Here is a 12,544-nt window from a genome sequence, read left to right on the forward strand (position 1 = left end):
AGCAAAAAACACATGAAATATTTTTTTTCATATCCAATCCAAACCACATATGGAGGTGGTTTGAAATGCGATTCCAATCAGATGTGTCTCAATCTGGATGCTCTGGATACTCAAATCAGAATTCAAATGTCTTTTGCATCACTCTTAACGTGACACACAATTATAACGTCGAAACCTGTGACGGAAATGCCGAAAATTATTCATACAGTGTTCAAGTGGTTTGTCCAAAAGATTTCTTTTTTTTCTGCACTGTAACTCGACAGGGCGCTTATTTGGAGAGCGAGATAATGTACCATTTTTCCTGCATCCGTTTTGGAAGCCTAGTCACACACATGGGTACGCCTACGTCGTTACCAAAGCAACCCATGCAGATAGGTTGGTGTAAATTTGACAGTAACTTACTGGCAGCTGGATGCCAGTAATTTACTGTAAAATGTTTACAGTATTATTACTGTATTTTCACTTACAGTATACTGTACCATTTACTGTACTTGCATTTACAGTATTACTGTATTTTCACTTACAGTATACTGTACCATTTACTGTACTTGCATTTACAGTATTACTGTATTTTCACTTACAGTATACTGTATCATTTACTGTACTTGCATTTACAGTATTATCACCGTATTTTCATTTACAGTATTAGTATTGAGTTTATTATTATCATTTAATTTTTTTTTTAAATGTATGTTTACCCCACCCCCCAAAAAATCACAATAACTCACAAACATTTGTCCTTATAATATTCTTTTTAATCATTGAACATTTTGTTTTAGAAGTACAAATTACAAATCTTGACCTTTAGGAGCAACTATAAAAGGCAACATCTCCAAAGTCCTTATAACCAATCTCCTGGTGACCATTTGTATCTGTAGCATGGCAAAAACATACACACACTGAAAAGCAAAACAGGCCTTAAAACAATAAAATACATTCAAAGTCAGTTTGTGTTGTTACATTTCAGGAATTTTGCCAGTCAAAGTTGACAAGCTCTCTGATGAGAAACACTGAGGGTTTCAGGCTGATGCTTTTCTTTGGACATTTCCAGATTTCCATCTGATCTGTGCCTTTGGTGTTTGGTGCCATCAGGGTTGATTCTCAGAATGAACCTGCAAGCACAAGCAGGGAAAAATATATTATTTTTTCAGACCGGTGTTGGCAAAATTTTCCCTAACTCTCTAACTTGATGCTGCATGTACTTAGACGTTGATAAAAGCACTAGCCTACATCTGATTCTGAATCCACCTACAGTAGTGGTGGGGGGAAAAATCTATTCTGTTCAGTATCGCAATATTTTGCGCACGCAATTATATTGATAGCCTACAGTAGCGCAAAGTATCGCAATATTTAATTATAAAATGTTGACATAAATAACAAAATACATTCATGTTATAGGGCTGTGACGGTGGCAGTTTTTTTACCACTGCGGTGGTAATGGACCAACTACTGGGGGGTTGTTTTGAAAATTGAAATAAAAAATGTAGAGTTTATTCGAGCAAAAAAGTGTTTATTTGAGCAATTCCGTCAAAGAAGCAACACAAAGCCTGTAAAGCATTGCAATAAATATCAGTAAATATTAGAAACTTAAATGATAGAAAAGTTAAATCTATAAAAAAAAATTGTGCTGCCAGTGAGAGCGAAACTAAAAATCACCCGCGCGTGGGAAACACGCTTTACAAATAAACTTGACGTGCCTTACATGTCAAGTCAAGTCAAGTCAAGTTTATTTGTATAGCGCTTTTCACAATACAGATTGTATCAAAGCAGCTTCACAGTATTAAATTAAAATAATACAACAAAGTTTGTTTCAAGAGGAATTTATTGATTGATAAAATTAAATTAAATATCCCCAAAATATCCCCAACTGAGCAAGCCAAAGGCAACATGTCTAATAACAAGCACAAAGTGTGTTGAAATGAATCTGACGTGCAAGTAAAAATGTAGGCTATCTGTCCTACAACGTTTTTCTACTTTACCACAGTAAAGAATCTGAATATAATAGGCCTAATTAAAAGTCCCCTTCGAAAATCGAGACGTAAGTGAATATTTTGGGGAAAAAACAAGAGATTACATGCAGGGATGAGTCACGATTTTTGAATATTCGATTAGTCAAGTCAAGTCAAGTCAAGTTTATTTGTATAGCGCTTTTCACAATACAGATTGTATCAAAGCAGCTTCACAGTATTAAATTAAAATAATACAACAAAGTTTGTTTCAAGAGGAATTTATTGATTGATAAAATTAAATATCCCCAAAATATCCCCAACTGAGCAAGCCAAAGGCAACAATTTCACAACCTATTTAGATTAGTTTATTTAATTATAGAATTATAGAATATCGAATAGGTTGTGTAATTATTCTCTAAAATAAAATCTCCAGGTTTTTGGTGCTAATGCGGTGGTGAGGTGTTCATATAATTACGTTCTGTAATAAGGTCCTGTGTCCTGAATGTTCAAGGACAAAGTTTTTGCACTACCCTCCTAAGTTGCACTTCAGTAAATGTGTAGAAGATGTTCACAGATTTAATGTGACATTTGAAGTGAGTTGAGCAGTCTTATTTTCCTCATTTTTTGTAATGCCTTTGAATAATATGGGGGACATGAATCGCAATATATCGCAGAATCGAATCGCAATACTTGCTATATCGCAATATGTTAAGAATCGCAATAATATTGAATTGTGGCCCAAATATCGCAATACTATCGAATCATCCATTTTTTGCCAATTCCCACCCAGGGATGGTATTGTTGGGAAAGTTCACTTTCTACATGAACTAGTTCAAAGATCAGGTCACAAATTTTTAAATGAACTAGTTCAGTTCATAGGTCAAACTTCAAAATTTTGACCTAAAGTTCACAGTTGCAAAAAATGAAGTAGCCTAGGCTAGTTCAGTTCTTTTTTTCCATATGTTGCTGCGAGCTATTATTTTTCAAAATTATTGCCACAGCCCATATAAAACCACAGACAGCAATTATGTTATCAGTTTTAACACTGAAACTATGCGTCAGATTTCATCTTCATATCCAATTTTAAAATCCTTATCCAACCAGGGTTTACACATAGCATTGAGGGTAGGGTTGCCAACTAAACAAATGCGGGACAATCGTGCATGGTTCTTTACAGGAAAATATTTGTAGGCTATAGGCTAGGCCAACATAACACAGTAGGTATATGTCATTTCAGGTTCGTATCACTCAAATTAACCGATCGCATTTTACTGATGCAAAAGACACGCGCGTGCACACGCACAGAGAGGGAGCGCGGTGTGTCAGTGTTCACCGGGCTATGTAAAATAATGACGCAGTTACAAGGTGTGTATAATTTACACTACTCAGTCAACACTAACAGTAGCTGCTGTTCGGTTTTCATACTGCTGTTCTCCTAGTCACTTATGAACTTGATACTTCTGTACATCTCTTGGTTAAAGCTTTAGGTGACGGGTTGCCAGATGTGGGATCTCCCAGTCACGTGACCCCTAGCCGCGTGTCAGCCATTTTGACGGAATACTATTGCACAAGCGCACATACATGAGAATGCGGATTATCACGTTTTATGGCTGCGAATTGATTAAAACAATGAATAATGGTCACTGTATTCATTATCTTGAGCCTGCTGAAATGTTCCTATAAATATATTTTCTTTCCAACTGTGCAATCTTAATAATAAATAGGCTAAATATATTTATCCATTAAGCTGCAGCAGTCTATGCTCGTCTTCCCATTAAGTTTTTTTTCTCTTTCTGACATTTCATACCTGTTGTTACATTTTTGGATTAAATTGACTATAAAAAAGATTGCTTGTGTGTGCTGGTGTTCATTCCATTCTTTTAAAATAGTTGAATGAATGAATGCTCGCGAGGTGCCTGTAACGATTTTAAATAGGCTATTTAATCAACAATGTACACAGGGTAGAGGAGAACGACAGTCAACTACTTTGAATATTATAGCATTTTGGGCATAAACATGTAAATAGTGAAAAGACTGACATTGAAAAATTACACAGAATGATGACAATTTAATATTTAAAAATGTAATCCAAATAAATACATTTTCGTGGTTCGCACTGATGTTATTCATTTGTTCTCACACACTTCAGCGTCGCGGTCACTGGCCACTATCTATTATTAGCGCAGCGGCCGTCGGCTAACTCTTCACGTCATGTCATCATAAAAAGAAATATACAAGAGGAAGATAAAATAATTAGGAATCATAGATCCATATGAAGCACCACGAGTTCTTTTTACAGGCATTAAATGTGTAGAAAAACTTCCTGACATTGAGTTCGGTGACATTTACAGCTACCTTATTCACTTCCCATCACGCTACACCGGAGCTTCATTAAAAGCATACAAACGCTTAGCAGGCTATCGGTATCACGAGTCCGGATGGGTCAGCAACTCTTTGATTTGGACGCCAGCGGGGAAGGATTTTTCAATCATCACCGCAAAGATGGGTCAATAGATGAATATTTTGCGACGAGCTGTATTATCACCAGCGGTTTAGCATTTTCTATTCCGTCAAGATGGCTGCTCCAAATGGCGTGACGTCACGCGGGACGTCCCGCAGACATGGCAAATAATGTACCGGGAAAACATTTAAACATAACTAGTATTTACTAATATCCTACCAAATTAACAGGAAGTAACTAATTTATTATGAATAGAATAGGCTAGTTTAATAAAAAGAATCCAGATATTATAAACTGATGGATGAAGTAAAGCAATAACATGAGATTGAAAAATTATTCAGCAACACTTTATTTAAAGTTTGAGTTGTATTTAATATCAATCAGTTGGGGGCAGTTCATCTAAAAGTTGATGAGAGTGCTTTGTTTACTATATTTAGCTATTAAAAACAGTTTACCAAATAAATAATTTACCAAATAAAAGAAATTCAAACAAAGTGAAGTACTTTACATTTCTAAAGTATTTCGGTTTATTTATTATACAAAGCCCTTTTTGTTGATTTTTCGAGAATAACTATATAAATATATAACTATATCGTGAAATATATCGTTTTTTTTTTTTTTTTAACAATCTTTTTATTAAGATGTATCAAAATATAACAATGTAATACAACAATATTATAGTTACATCTTTTCATATATAAAAAAACAGTAATACAAACTTTATATATAAAGTAATACAGTAGGAAGGGGAAGTTGAAAATACAAAACATGCATAGAAGGCATACAACAAATCATTATTTAACAATGTTTTCTTTAAATAAAAAAATATGAAAAGGGGGATAAATAAGATAGATCAAGTGTCAAGTTAGCTTGTCTTCTCCTGTCTTATTTAGTACATTCCCAAAATCCGAATTTGATATAAAGGATATAAAGGGTGTCCAAATTTTCTCAAAAGAAGAAATTTTACCTTTCAAGATATAAGTAATCTTTTCCATAGCTAAACAGAAGGACATGGAGTGCTGCCATGGTCCACAGTATTCTCAGGAATAATTCCCAAAATAAAAATTTCGGGTTTCATTGGTAGATTTATAGACACCATCTGAGAAATAAATATAGCCACCTCCTTCCAAAACTCCTGCACCTTTGGGCAGTTCCACATGCAATGCAAAAGTGTACCTTTATCATCTGAGCATTTGATGCACGTATCTGGGATATTCTGGTTAATTTTATTTAACCTAACTGGAGTAATGTAAGTTCTCATAATCCAGTTGTACTGAATTAATTTAAGATTACTATTAACTGTTTGTACATGAGCTTTCGTACATATTCCATCCCAAACATCCGAGGGAATGTTTACATTTAAATCTTCTCTCCAGGAAGCCAATTTAGATTCTGATGATTCTTTAGAGTGTGATTCTAACATTTTATAAAACATAGATATTAAACCTTTAGTTTGGGCAGATTTTGATAACAATTCTTCAAGAGGTGTCTTATTAGGTTTTGTAAGCTTTGCACCTTGATAGGAAGAAACATAGCTCCTAAATTGAAGGAATTTAAAAAAATGTTTTTTGGGAATATCAAATTGCGCTACAATTTCGGCAAAGGACATTAGATCCTTTTCCCTATAGAAATCCTCAATTTTCTGTAACCCTTTATCAAACCACATCTTAAATCCAGGGTCAGATCTAGCTGGTTTAAAACGCTTGTTTCCCCATATTGGAGTAAAACATGATAAAGTATTGCACTGCCCTAGATATTTATATACATCACACCAGACGTTAATTGTATTAATGAGGATAGGGTTAAAAGATAGAACATCTTTATCTTTTCTGAGGGATTTAATGTCTGCCGAATAGAGGTAGAGATTAAGGGGCAATTTTGACTTTATGAAGACAGATTCAATATCCACCCAAGATGCACAATGTTCAGATGAGAAATAATATAAGGTCGATCGTAACTGTGCTGCCCAATAGTACCACTGTAGATTCGGAAACTGAAGACCACCCCTATTATAAGGCAAGTATAATAATGATAACCGAACACTAGCTCTTTTATTATTCCATATGAAGTCAGTGAATGATCTCCGAAGTATTGTAAAAAAGGAGGTTGGAGGGCAGAGAGGAATGTTTTGAAACAGATATAATATTTTAGGTAGTACGCTCATTTTTATTATATTTACACGTCCAATTAGCGATATAGGTAGATTTTTCCACCGTTCAATAAATTTAGAGACCGTGTTCAAAAGAGGTTGGTAATTAACCAAAGATATATGATCTACATTCGCCGTTATTTTAATTCCTAAATAAATAAAGGAATCTACCACATTGAATTGTGTTACAGTTGGTATTTGACTATCACCATTATTCAGTAACAGGATACATGATTTAGATTGGTTTATATTATAACCAGAAAAGTTACCAAAGAGCGAAAGAAGTCGTATTAGAGAAGGGATGGAGTGAGCCAGATTTGTCAAGTATAGAATTACATCATCTGCATACAACGAAATGCGCAAATCTATTGTGTCTGATCTGATACCTAGTATATTACTATGAGATCTTACCGCGATGGCAAGTGGCTCAATTGCTATATAAAAAGAAGGGGTGAAAGGGGGCACCCTTGACGAGTACCCCTTTGGATGTTAAAAGCCTTAGAAACTATATTGTTAGTTAGTACTTCAGCCATAGGATGCATGTAAAGGATCTTAATCCATTTACAGAAAATTTCCCCAAACCCAAATCTTTTAAGGACCTCAAATAGATACGGCCATTCCACCCTGTCGAAAGCCTTTTCGGCATCTAAGGAAAGAATGGCCGCATCACAAGCCCCTTTTTTAAGATATAAAACATTAAGCAAGGTTCTAACATTATGAAAACCCTGCCTACCCTTAATGAATCCATTTTGGTCTCTGTGTATTATCTTAGGTAGGAGTGTCTCCAACCTCCTTGCTAAAATTTTGCTTAGTACTTTAACATCTGTATTAAGTAATGAGATTGGTCGAAATGAATCACATTTTGTATTTATTTTGTTAGGCTTGGGTATGAGCGTAATGAGAGCATGTCTTAAGGATTCTGGGAGCATACCATTTGCAAAGGATTCTTTAAACATATCTAAAATAGGTCTGGCAAGTTTTCTTTTAAATTTCTTGTAAAAATCTACATTAAGGCCATCTGGTCCCGGTGTTCGACCTGCTGTTAAACTGTTGATGGCTTCTGTGATCTCTTCTTCTGTTATGTCCATATCTAGAGACAGTTTTGTCTCTTCAGAAATAATAGGTATAGACAGACTGTCAAGAAATTCTTTTTGTGTACGGTTATCTGCATATTCAGAGGAATATAAAGTCTCAAAAAAGTATTTAAAAGTGTCATTTATCTTTACTGGGTCCACTGTAATGATGCCACAATTGTCTTCAATAGAATTTATAGTTCTTTCTGATTGCTTTTGTTTAATTCTCCAAGCTAACAATTTCCCTGCCTTTTCACCTTGATCATAATAATTTTGTCTTAACATCATTAGACTAGCTGCTGCTTTTTTGGCAGATAGTTCATTATATTTAGTTCTAAGATTCAGCAGTTCCTGATGAATATTTGAGTCATTTTTATTTGATAAGGTCTTTTCTAAAAGTTTTATTTTAGTATCCAGTTCAGTCAATTCTTTCTTAAAGCTTTTTGATTTACTACTTGTGACACTTAGAATAACACCTCTAATGAAGACTTTAAAAGCCTCCCATCTTATACTAGCTGATGTTTGTGTTGTATTAATGTCAAAATACATATCTATCTGCTGTAGAATATGTTTATTGAATTGATCATCTAGGAGCCATTTGGGATTAAATCTCCATTTTGGAGGGTTTCCTAGTAATTTAGGGTCAATGTAGGTGAGTGAAATAGGGGCATGGTCTGAAATTACAATAGAATCATAAGAACAATCAGTAATGTATGACATGAGTGTTACAGAAATAAGAAAATAATCAATTCTAGAATAGGACTGGTGTGTTTTGGAAAAGCAAGAATATTGAATATCTTTAGGGTGCAAATGTCTCCATATTTCAACAAGGTTTAAATCCTTTATAAAATAATTTAGGGTCTTTCTAGTCTGTTTATGGGATTGATCAAGGCCAGATGAACGATCTCTAATTGGATCCAATGTGCAGTTGAAATCTCCTCCCATCACATAAAACCCAGAAAAGGTGGATAAAGTTAAGAAGAGGTTACTATACAATTTGGGTACGTCATCGTTAGGGCCATAAACATTAATAAGATTCAGTCGTTTAGATAATAATGTTCCTTGAACAATTAGGTATCTACCGGAAGGATCCTGTATTGTCTTATCCATCTGAAATGGAATTGATTTGTGAATCATTGTAATTACCCCTCTCGCTTGAGAACTAAATGAAGCTGCAAATACCTGACCAGGCCACCTATTACGTATTCTACATATGTCTTTGGGCATTAGATGTGTTTCTTGAAGAAAAACGATTTTAGACTGTAGTTGCTTTAATCTGGACATCACTTGTTTGATTTTAGAAAAAGTATGTAGCCCCCTACAGTTCCACGAAATAAATTTAACCCCAATGGTATCTGTCATTTCCTTTTATATTATGAAATAATCCAACACTCTTCCATATTTTAAAACAAAAAATCACCTGTACCTTGTAAAGATAAGACTTAAAACAAACTGAAATAAACAACATGGTTATAAACATCCAATTTAAAGCAGATAAAAAAAAAATAATAAAAAAAAAACACTTTAACTCCACAACTGCGACCTGCCGAGAACCACCAGCAAATCCAAACGATTCTTTACTTCTAACTTCCTTAAAGGCAGGGTAGGTAAAACATTTATTAAAAACTTTCTTCCAAATTTGTTTAAACTTTATATATATATCAATGCATAATTAAAATGTAAGAACTCTGATAAAAAGAGTATAAAAATTGAGTGACTCTAGACCGTTTAATCTGTATTAAACACAGCTCATTATTTCCATTCGGGACGAAACATAGGATTGGCTTAGGCGGCTGTCACTCTCTCGCAACCATGGCAACCACCCATTTGCCACACAGAACCTGCCCACTTGCGCGTCCCGTTTGATTTGAGGAATTCAAGAGGCACCTAGGAATACCAAAACAATGGCAGAGAAAGAGCAAGCAAAATTCACAGTACCGGCCTATGCAGTTAGTGAAGGCAAACCAGGCAAAAAAAGGAAGACAGTAACAGTACAAGAAAAGGCATTGAACAAAAAGTCTTTGGATAAACAAAGAAATAAAACGCGAGTTAATATCGGCGTGGCTTTCCAGCGATGGCGAGAACTGAGGGACCTCAAGGGGCTGAAAAGTGACTCCTCGATGGCTTTATTTCTGCTGGACAGGTAAATCTTTCTTTTTGTATTTTGATCATACATATTTTTTTGTTTATTTTTTCATGAAGCATGTGTCATTAGCACACGTAGCTGCGTAATATAGGCTAGCTAACATAACATTACTTAGCGAGCTGTAGTAGAGATAATCTATAATCTATCGTAGTATAATCTATTGGTCTAGCTCAAGATGATAGCTATAGTGTTGAATTGTGCATAATTTAAACTTTACCAATATCAATATGCTAGCTTGATAGTGAGTACTAAAATACATCTTATTTGTTTATATTCATAATGATAAAGTTCAATTTTTTTATTACATGTGATTCTGACATGATGTCACTGCATGCACTGCGCTTAGGGTGACCAGAAGTCCCGAAAAATTCGGGACAGTCCCGAAATCTAAACTGTTGTCCCGAATCCCGAATCTGGCCCTAATTGTCCCGAAAATTATACTAAAGCAAAATCTTGAGTAGTTATTGTCTTATAAACATTAAAAACTGTCTGCGGAGGTTGAGGCCGGCGACACACTGGCTGCGTGGCGTGTCCGTTTTTATTTCGGCTCCCCTGTTAACAGGTTAGAGCTTGCACACTGCCTGCGTGAGACACGCGTCTCAGGCGCGCCTCGAGCCGCGCGGAAAACGCGTGCATGCTAGAAACAGAACCGACGCCTATTTTTCACGCGACACGCAAGCCTGCAAAATAGCAAGCAAAATAGAATAGGAAAAGATGTTTGTATGTCATTTTGACATGAAAACATATTAATAAATGACATTTTGATGTTTGAAAGTTTAAGTTTTTACATAAATGCAGATATAAATGTAATAAAAAAAATATATGATCGATTTTCAAATATTGCACCTGTCAATACAGAATAATGACAGACTGTTGATCTTTGAATAAAAATATGTTTGGTTCAGGTTTGAAATTCATTATCTTTTATTATAGGCTACGCAGTCTGATATCATAGAAGCCCCCCATCCCGTCACCCCAGACCCATAGACACCCCCCCCCCCCCCCCCCCCCCCCGTCCCGAATTTCAGCCAATCTCATCTGGTCACCCTACTCCTCTCCACTCGTCTCAGGTAAACAATGCGTCTTCAGCTCAGCTGTCGGAGTCGCGCGTTCATGTGTTTTGGGGGCGTGGCTTTGGAAGGAGCCCAGAAGGGAGGGGGTGGAGTGAATGGAAATAATGAGCTGTCTTTAAAACAGTCATGAGAGGTCTACAGACACTCGATTTTTATACTTTCTTTTTCAGAGTACTTAGATTTTAATTATGCATTGATATATATATAAAGTCTAAACAAATTTGGAAGAAAGTTTTTTTATACATTTTTTACCTACCCTGCCTTTAACTGAATCTACCCAATTTAACTTAGGGAAAAGATCCGTACGATGAATCGCATCGCATTTGAGCCCCGCTGTGCAATTTACATCGTCCCATTATAAGGAATTCAACCTATTGATTTGTCTATTGCTTATATGTTCTTGAAAGTGAGCAAAGAACAGAAAATAGCACCATCTTACATGCTCATTAGAAAATCGTTAACTTCTGACAGACTTTGAAAGACGTGAGCCTCGCCATCAACGGTCACTCGGAGGCGTGCTGGAAAGATGAATCCATACATCAGTCCCTTAGCTCGCAGCTTCTTCTTTACTTCGTCGAATTGCCTCCGTTGTTTGTTCACTTCAGCAGAAAGGTCCGGAAAGAACATGATTCGGTAATTTTTGAACAGTAGGCCTACATCTTTTTTTGCTCTGGCCGCACGCATCACGCGCTCCTTGTCTCTATAGTCCAAAAACTTCACGATCATCACTCTCGGGGTTGAATTCGCGTCCGCTGCAGTTTTTCGCAACCGATCCTATGGGCCCTCTCTATGGCCAGTGGCTTTCGGAGTGGTTCCATATCCAGTGCTTCAGATAGCCAGCTTTCTAAGAACGTACATGCATCGTTGCCCTCGGATTTTTCTGGTAAACCTAGGAGCCTCAGATTGGAGCGTCGGCTACGATTTTCCAAATCATCTATTTTCCAAGTAAGCGCAGAGACTTTCTTTTCAAGAGCGCTGGTCGTTGATTGAAGTGTGGAGACCGAATCTTCCGTTTGAGAAATGCGTTCCTCTGTCTGCGTTAATCTTCCGAAACACTCTGCAACTTGGTTTTTGATTTCTTGTACAGCTGAAAGGACAGTTTCGAACTGAGAAGTCATATCCACTTTCATTGAGTTTATTGCTTGTAAGATACCACTTGTATCAGCGTGTAAGCCGCCTGCTTGATCTCCACTAACCGGCGATGAGTCTTCGTCGCCATGTGTAAGGTGCGCCCCCTCTTCCATGCTTTCGGAGTCGGAGGTATCTTCTGTATTTTCTACTTTCTTCGGCTTTTGCTTTGCTCGTTTAGGTGACATCGTGAACAGTATTCACTTATAAACAAAGTGAGCTCGAAAGTTGAACGGAACTGGAATATATTTAAGAAATCTTAAAACAGATTACAGCGGGGCTAACTCGTGCGTCTCTTCAGCAAAGCGCCATAACCGGAAGTCGTGAAATATCTCGTTACCGTGAAATAAAATAGTCATACCGTGGCGTGAAACAGAATTTTGGTCATACCGCCCACCCCTACACTAATTACATTTGTGCAATTATAAAAGTCCAGACAGGTTCATGTACAATATTGGATATATGTAAATGTTGGTTAGCAAGTTAGGATATGAAACAAAGATACTTTCTCAGAATCTAAACACAAATATGTATCGTCACATTAGGAAAGCAAAAATTGCAGGGA

The 12,544-nt window shown here is 36.2% G+C and overlaps 1 protein-coding gene and 1 long non-coding RNA gene across 2 annotated transcripts in view; one reads left to right on the forward strand and one right to left on the reverse strand.

Annotated features, from left to right (window-relative positions):
- Positions 1 to 12,544, forward strand: part of LOC309497775 — a 37,902-nt gene that overhangs the window by 20,755 nt on the left and 4,603 nt on the right. The gene's annotated exons all lie outside the window — the stretch shown is intronic.
- LOC309497753 (scavenger receptor cysteine-rich domain-containing group B protein) overlaps positions 1 to 12,544 on the reverse strand; it is a 37,532-nt gene that overhangs the window by 4,284 nt on the left and 20,704 nt on the right. The gene's annotated exons all lie outside the window — the stretch shown is intronic.

Source organism: Leuciscus leuciscus (assembly GCF_965113295.1).
Source record: "Leuciscus leuciscus genome assembly, chromosome: 4".
NCBI lineage: Eukaryota > Metazoa > Chordata > Actinopteri > Cypriniformes > Leuciscidae > Leuciscus > Leuciscus leuciscus.